Source organism: Sinocyclocheilus rhinocerous, unplaced genomic scaffold, assembly GCF_001515625.1.
Source record: "Sinocyclocheilus rhinocerous isolate Xijiao unplaced genomic scaffold, SAMN03320098_v1.1 scaffold171, whole genome shotgun sequence".
Classification (NCBI taxonomy): Eukaryota; Metazoa; Chordata; class Actinopteri; order Cypriniformes; family Cyprinidae; genus Sinocyclocheilus; species Sinocyclocheilus rhinocerous.
This window is the reverse complement of record NW_015642206.1, coordinates 165,988-174,486: the sequence shown is the minus strand read 5'-3', so window position 1 is coordinate 174,486 and position 8,499 is coordinate 165,988.

Genomic DNA, 8,499 nt, shown 5'->3' with positions numbered 1-8,499 from the left:
GCAATTCTGAGAAAAAAAGTCAGAATTCTGACTTTATATCTCGCAATTCTGACTTTATAACTCGCAATTGTGAGTTTATATCACGCAATTCTGAGTTTATATCACGCAATTCTGAGAAAAAATGTCAGAATTGTGAGATAAAAAGTCGCAATTACCTTTTCTTTTTTTTTTCAGTGGCGGAAACGGGCTTCCATAGGCTGTGCACAAAGGCTATTTCTAAAAAAAAAAAAAAGGGTCAATTTTGTTGAAAACGACGTGTTTGAGAGAGGCGGGGCATAGAGGACCCCTATGTACAGTATTGAAACTATGTACCTATGAAATAATGTACAGTATTTGAAAAATAATGTGTTTTTTGAACATTAAAGCATGTCAACATATTCTGTTACACCAAATAATGATCTTTAAAATAGCATCATATGACCCCTTTAAAGACTTTTTTTAAGGACTCGTGTGAACTCTGTATTCAAAGGAGTCATGACATGTTTTTTTTTTATATGTTCCTTGAGGTTTACTTATGTTAATAAAGTTTTTTGCACAAAAATCAAATAATGTGGAAAAAATATTTTCAACCCTCATTCTGACCCTCAGTATAAAACGACCTGTTTTAAAGGGCGGGTCCTTTCAAGGGGTCATATGATGCGATTTAAATTTTTCCTTTCTCTTTGAAGTGTTACAAGCTCTTGATGCATAAAGAAGATCTGTAAAGTTGCAAAGACTAAAGTCTCAAATCCAAAGAGATATTCTTTATAAACGTTAAGAGTCAACCACGCCTACCTAAAATGGCTCGTTTAAACACGCCCCCACATGTCTACATCACGATGTGGGAAGATTTACATAACGCCGCCCAAATGTTCACACAAAGAAAGAAGGCGTAACTTTTATTCTTGGTGTAGTATTGTTGTTGCCGCCGCCATGTCGTGAAGGCCTAGAGCTGATCCGTGCTGGTCGCTGAGGAAATCATTTCCGTCACACGCTTGAGGTATTCGGCCAATCACAACGCACTGGATAGCTGGCCAATCAGAGCACACCTCGCTTTTCAGACCGATGAGCTTTGTAAAAATCGACGCGTTTCAGAAAGGTGGGGCATAGAGGAGAAACAATAATGTACAGTATCTGGAAAATAAGGGAAAATAATGTGGAAATTATTTGTAATAATAAAAAAAGTGTTTTTTGAACCTTAAACTGCATAAACACATTTCATTACACCAAATACACAAAAAAAAATTATTTTTAGCAACATCATATGACCCCTTTAAGACTTGTCAGCAATCAGCCACTGTTATGATTGGCTAACGTCATTGCATAGGAAACAGTATCAACGCCCCCTTGCTATTGCATGTGAGGGTTTTGACAACATGAAAAAAGGTCATTTCCAGACAAAGCATTATGAAATCATTTACTTACGGTACAAATGTTTCTTTGTGAACTCTCCATGACACTGTGCCTCGTTTACAAACCAAAATACTCAAAAAAATCCATTAAATGCCATTAAAAATAAACTATCCACTTGTTCCTTATGTGGGGATTCCTCTGATATCTGTACAAAGACGAGCTGTTTAAACCAAACGCATCAAAGCAAATGTTCTTTCACTCAGTTTGTCCTATTGACGACTTAAGCGCGTGGACTATGTCAGAAAGTGAACTGTATACTGTATCCACTGTAGACAAGATAGCAGCAGTGATTGTAATTTCTATTTGCTTTTGACGCGACGTGATGCTCACATGCAGCGTAATCAAGTGTCAGCCGTTAAGGGACTGAACACCAGTGGGCGGGGCCTATGGTGAGAAGATGACTATTTGTCGATGCCTTGCTCTGGAGGTGGTATTTATGCAAATGTCGGGGTGGTATCATCTTGCACCTCAGATTCAAAACGAGCTTTTTTTGGAGCTTGAATAAAAAATGGTTTGTTTATAATAAGGATGACGTTTTAAGCTATGAAACTTGCAGGATGTTTTAATGGTGCAAGAACTCCTCTTATATGCCAAACAATCAAGGTAAATTTGATTTCTCAGGTCATGACCCCTCTAAGATAGACCTTCGGACAAGGCAGTGATATATTTTGGTAGCCTCACTGGAAGACACAATGCCACGGGACGTCAGGCTAGCAATTTTGCGAGCCCTGTATCCCTTTACATTTTGATACAACACAGAGCATCAGCAGTCACAAACTTGAACATTTCAACAAATGTGAATGAAACGGCTAAAGTGAGTCACCGGGACATTATTTGCCCACTCCCTTCTGGACCGGCTTATACAGCCAATCCCAGTTTCTCCCACCATCTACAGGAAGTCACACTGCCTCAGTCTGAAATGGAAGCTCTGGCAGTTGGGGAACATTCCTTTGACCTCATGTCCTTGGGGAGAAACACACAAACTGCTCCTTTGCAGGCTTGTTTTTAATGCCACTATCAGAGAGCTCACAGGGAAATATGTAACCTCTGGGTTGTCATAGTGTCTCACAGTCCTGGGAGAGACACTCTATGGAATAAAGCAATGGGACCCTGGTGACAAGCTGCTTCCCAGCAGCTTTCCAGACTCTTAGGACCCAATTTACAAAAGGTTTGCATGTATAAAATCATGTGCAAACTTGATAGCAAACATAAAAAATTAAAAATGATCTACTACAACTACCTAGCACTGACTTTCAGATACATATGTCAGTTTCCCTTAAAGGGACAGTTTACCCCATACAAATGTGACCGCTGAGGGGGGTAGTCTTTGAAACAGACAGCTTATGTGTGCAAACCAATAACTTCCAGTAGCTGCTAGACAAATTTCCAAAATCCCACCCTCCAAAGACATACACACACACACACACACACACACACACACACACACACATGCAGAGATGTTGTGAGACTGTTATCTCAATGTCACAGGCAAGGAAAATAAAATAAACACTAAATTTGATGTCAGCAAACCCAAATTGTGAACTTTACACTTCTGTGAACTTTCTGAAGATTTACACTGACCTTGTATAAACACTGTAACGTCAGTTGTCAAAAGCAACGTTAGTGTGCTTGCATGACACTCTCAGCTTCCTGGCTTTCCATATAAGGTCTGGCCTGTGAACATCCATAATGACTGACAGGGAGAAAGTGCTCCTGATTGGCTAAACAAAGAATCTGACAGCAGCCTGTGCTCATATTTTATAGTTTACAGAGCCAGAGGCTGTCACAAAGACAAGGGTAATATTTCAGAACAGCTATTTCGGTGATATCTGTCAAGCAAAACTGACATTTTCTGCATGCCATTTCATAATAACAATTTTTACAGCACTTTTAAATTTGAGCGTGTCCAAACCTATTATTTGCATATTTATTCATAATAAATCACCCGAAATATTCCCATGAAGCACACATGCAATTTGTTAGACTGCACAAGCACATAAGCATATTTTTAGAATTGATATCTTAGTAAATCAGGGCCTCAGACTTTATTGAGAGAAAGATGGAGTCAGTTTGGAAAGAATTGTTCATGTAAGGACATGTACACTTGCAGAAATCTGATGTACAAATCCCAACAAATTTTCTCTGACCACGATTTACACCATGCTGACAAATTTACACGCAGCACAAAGGCTGAGGAAGACAGAGCACGCAGACAAAATCATTTTCATCTTGTTTTCCAGTACAAATAACTAAAAAATTCTTAAGAGCAATATTACTTAAGATAAATAGTCTTGTTTTCTGAAAATCTTTCAAAATGAAGTGACTTTAAGCTGCCTGTGGGGTAAGAAATAAACTCACCACATTGGCAAACATTTATTATTGTTTTAAAAGTAAAGCAGAAAACATGTAATATCTTACGTAATTTTGCTTCTCCAGTAGATGTAGGATATCTTAAGAATAAGATTTAAGAATGTTTAGATAGTCTTCTGGTGAACTTTCAAAACAAGTTTTTAAAAGTAAGTTTTAGTTGCAGGAAATCAATTTCTTCAAAAATATCAAATATTATTATTAAAATATAAGTCAAACACAAGGCACTTCATGAACAAAGGATCTTTAATCTAAAAAGACTGTATTAAAGTGGTCTGTACTCAGAGGCTGTAACTGTTCCTGCAGCTAATGTCACATCTACACTAAAATCATCGAAGGCCACAGCTCAGTCCATCTCAGTTTCCATGAACGCATGCCAGGGCTCAAACGGTAACGGCTTTTTTCTTTTCCTATTATCTCACACTGACTCCAAAGACAACATGCTTTTCACTAACTCGCCTTCCAAAGACAATTTAACTAACTTCGTCTTACACAGCTGCTGTGTACATAAGCCTTCAACAGTATGTCTATAGATGTGAAGTCATATGTGTTGATGTAGTATCCTGAACATGCTGTGACTCACACTAGCACTGTATGAACAAGTGGGCATATGTGAACTCCAGAAGCTTCTGTGAATTAAAGGGGTTTTTAATGAGTTTTTGCTCTGGATCACCAAGTTTTGTCATCAAGTTTGGTTGAGACTGAATATTTCCTCCCAAACAGTTAGCTTTACCGCATAGTGTCCAATAAAGTCAACCACAAGAGTGGCAACAGTGCTCAGGTTTTCTCTCGCAGAACCGACTGAAGTTTACAGAACTGGTCATTTAAAGGGTTTAATAAAATAACCCCTACTGGGCTGTAGGTATTTTGCAAACTGTAAAGTTAAACTAGTACTGTTTTTGCCCCCCCACCCCATGCCTTGGAAGGGTGTAAGACAGCACTTAAACAAGCGTCACATTTTTTAATTAGGGTGATTAAACAGAAGCGGGTGCCATGCCATCTGGAGTATCTCAAGTCTGGACCTGGGTCAAAATAAAATGTTCACAAGTGCACATTAGCATATATTCAAGAAATGGTGCATCCTCTTAAAGGCTAGTGTTACCATCTGACAGAAATCATATTTGCCATTTTACATGATTCACTGTAAGTTTGAGGTCAGTAAGATTGTATTTATTAAAAAATGTTATACTTTTATTCAGCAAGGACACATTAAATTGATAAAATAAAGTAAATATATTTAAAGTCTGTTTAAAACAGGGGTGTCCAAACTCGGTCCTGGAGGGCCGGTGTCCTGAAGAGTTTAGTTCCAACCCCAATTAAACACCTGAACCAGCTAATCAAGCTCTTACTAGGCATACTAGAAACTTAAAGGCAGGTGTGTTGAGGCAAGTTGGAGCTAAACTCTGCAGGACACCGGCCCTCCAGGACCGAGTTTGGACACCCCTGGTTTAAAACAATCCTGTTCTTTTGAACTTTCTGTTCATCCTGAAAAAAAAAAATTTATCATGGTTTCCACAAAAAAAATAGAACATCACAACAATTATCAACAACAATAATAAATGTTTCTTAAGCATCAAAGCAGCATCTTGATTTCTGAAGGATCATGTAACACTAAATATTGAAGTAATGGATGCTAACAATTCAGCTTTGCCATATTAAAATGGAAAACCGTAATAATATTTTACAATATTACTGTATTTTTGATCACATAAATACAGCCTTGGTGCATTCTTTCAAATCAATCAAACAAACAAACAAACAAAAAAACTTCCTGACCCCAAATTTTTGTACAGTAATACAGCTTTCTGTGAATTTGTAAATTTGTATCAGGATGCAGGTGAGGAAACAAATTAATAACTGTGAAAGATCAAACTATCAAAGTGCTATCAAATTGTTACGATATCTCAGATATCTCCTAAAGAAGGAGCCAGAAATATCATATAGTAAGTTTGGTACTCTAATGTTCACTAAATAATATAAATAATGTCAATAAACCTCAACCAGAGCAGCTATAACTAACATAATTTACAATAAGCAATGTAAATCATGTTCAATTAGTGATACTAACAGTCTACTGTTCCATAAAGCAATAGAATTATCTTAATTGATCATGAGTACACTAGAGTGTTACTTGACATTTAGAAGTTCAAGTGAAATACAGACAGCAGCAGATGTGAGTCCATGTTCACTTATATCAGTGTCTTCAAGGTTTTTTTTAAGAGGTCAAACATGGAAATATTAGAGGTCTGAGTATCAGAGATCCAGCACAAGACAAATGACATGTCTGCAATAACATGGGGTGGTAGGTCTCCACTTTCTTTTGGATCTTCCCTTGGGATAAAGACTGGAGATTGAATAATGAACTGATCTGTGAAATGGTCTACCATTTCTATAATACCTGGAGAACTTCATTTGCTAGTACTCCCATTCATCTCAATTGCAGTTGGTCGACTATCTTGTGTTGTTCGCAAATAAACTTATTTTAGAATGCACAACTACTTTTTAATAGTTGTCAGTGTACAAACATGATTTTTTTTTTCCTCAGGAGAATGGTGTAATTACAGAATTTACCAGCAGGGGTTAACTGAACCATGCTAACCAGCCAAACCTTGACCCCTTAAAGCTTAACTGGTCCTTAATTGTCCTCATAACATCCGATAAGAACTGCAAGAAACAGCTGATCATGTGACCTTAACATGGAGGCCACCAGGAACCATGAAATCAAAATTGACAATTCTTATTTTTTATGGAATGTTAAAGGGTTTATTATAAACAATATATCATATCTTGATCTTTAACCAGAAACATTAACTTCCCCTCCCCTCGCATTGACATCTCTTCTCTGATGACGTGTGACCAGTGCGAGGGCGGGACTATAATTCCTCCTCTCTAGCAGCCTGTCAATCATATGAGATTGCAGCAGTTACTATAGCAAATTACAACCAGATAGTAAAGTTTGTAGACAAACTTTAAGTTGGCTTGAAAAAGCCTAGCCAGAAAGTTTGAAGTAATTTTAAAAGCTTAAAGTTTGAGGGTTTTCAGTTTTAACTAATTTTAAGTAGTTTTAAAGTTTTGAAGGCAATACAATCTATCAGAAAATTAGATAGCTAGATAGATAAATAGATAGATAAGAAATAGTAAACTAGCATGCCGCTAGCATGATTAGCAAGTTACTAGCATGTCGTTAGCGGGTTTCCAGCATGATTAACATGTTGCTAGTATGTTGTTGGCATTATTAGCAAGTAACTAACATGTTGCTAGCATGATTAGCAAGTGACTAGCATGATTAGCAAGTTACTAGCATGTAGTTAGCTTGTTTCTAGCATGTTGCTAACATGATTAGCAAGTTACTAGCATGTTGCTAGCATTATTAGCAAGTGAATAGCATTTCGCTATCATGTTGTTAGCATGATTAGCAAGTGACTAGTATGTTGCTAGCATGACTAGCAAGTCACTAGCATGTCGTTAGTGTAGCGAATCAGCTCATGGGAAATATGAATACGGGTCCCTAGTGTGGGGCTTTTAATGTCTCGGAAGATTCACGCCTCTCAAGATGGGCTTGTCCAATGAGAAAGTCCGGAATCCCAAGTGGGAGTTTTGAGATACTGGGGAGTTTTTATGACCCTTTGTTTGAAAGCATGGTAATTTGCTTATGAAACTTGGATCAAAATTACTAAAGCTTCTTAGAACACTAATATGTTGCGTAGGTATAAACATACAATATACACTCTCAATTAGATCATCCGAATACGAATTAATAGAGACCAAACACGTTATATGTAAGGTTACATGAATGAGTGGTTCTATCATAAGCATGCATAAAATAGTCTACAGTACAACAGATAATATACAAGACCGCAATAATTTACACAATGACCTGAAGGATCTGTGTGTTCATTCAAAGAAAGGTTTTCTTATGAATTAATTAGTAGAAAAGTCGATTTCTACTGTGCATTTGTGGATTTTCCTTATGGAAAAGGCAGTGATTTTCCGCACCTAAATTCCATTAGGTCGTAAATGTATCTGGTGTCAGGGTTGCCATGGTAACCAGGGGGGGCCTGGTGTCGTTGCAGACATCCTGGCATCCAGTTTATTGGGTGAGGGGACTGTGACGATTTGTTAATCTAATGAATAACTGATTTGTTAAATCAAATGAAAAATGGTGTGTCTGATTGGTCCACAGACATTTTGGCACCCAGTATGTTTATTGGGTGAGGGGTCTGTGAATGTTTGTTAATCTAATGAATAATTGATTTGTTAAATCAAATGACAAATGGTGTGTCTGATTGGTCCAGACGCTACATTAGCATGATTAGCAAGTCACTAGCATGCCGTTAACAAGTTTCTAGCATGTTGCTAGCATGAATTGATAAATGATTATATTGTCTGCTCGGTGGACGGACAGATCAAATAATTGCAATATTGATTCTGCTACAGTTAATTCGAATATATAATCTAAATATTTATTATTAATCATAACCAGTTATAATTAGTCATAAATATTTCCCTGTTGAGCTGAAAACCCTACATTACTAAGTGACTAGCATGTCGCTATCATGTTGTTAACATGATTAACAAGTGACTAGCATGTTGCTAGCATGACTAGCAAGTCACTAGCATGTCGTTAGCATCATTGGCAAGTCACTAGCATGTCGTTAACAAGTTTCTAGCATGTTGCTAGCATTATTAGCAAGTGACTAACATGTTGTTAACATGATTATTAAGTGACTAACATTTTGC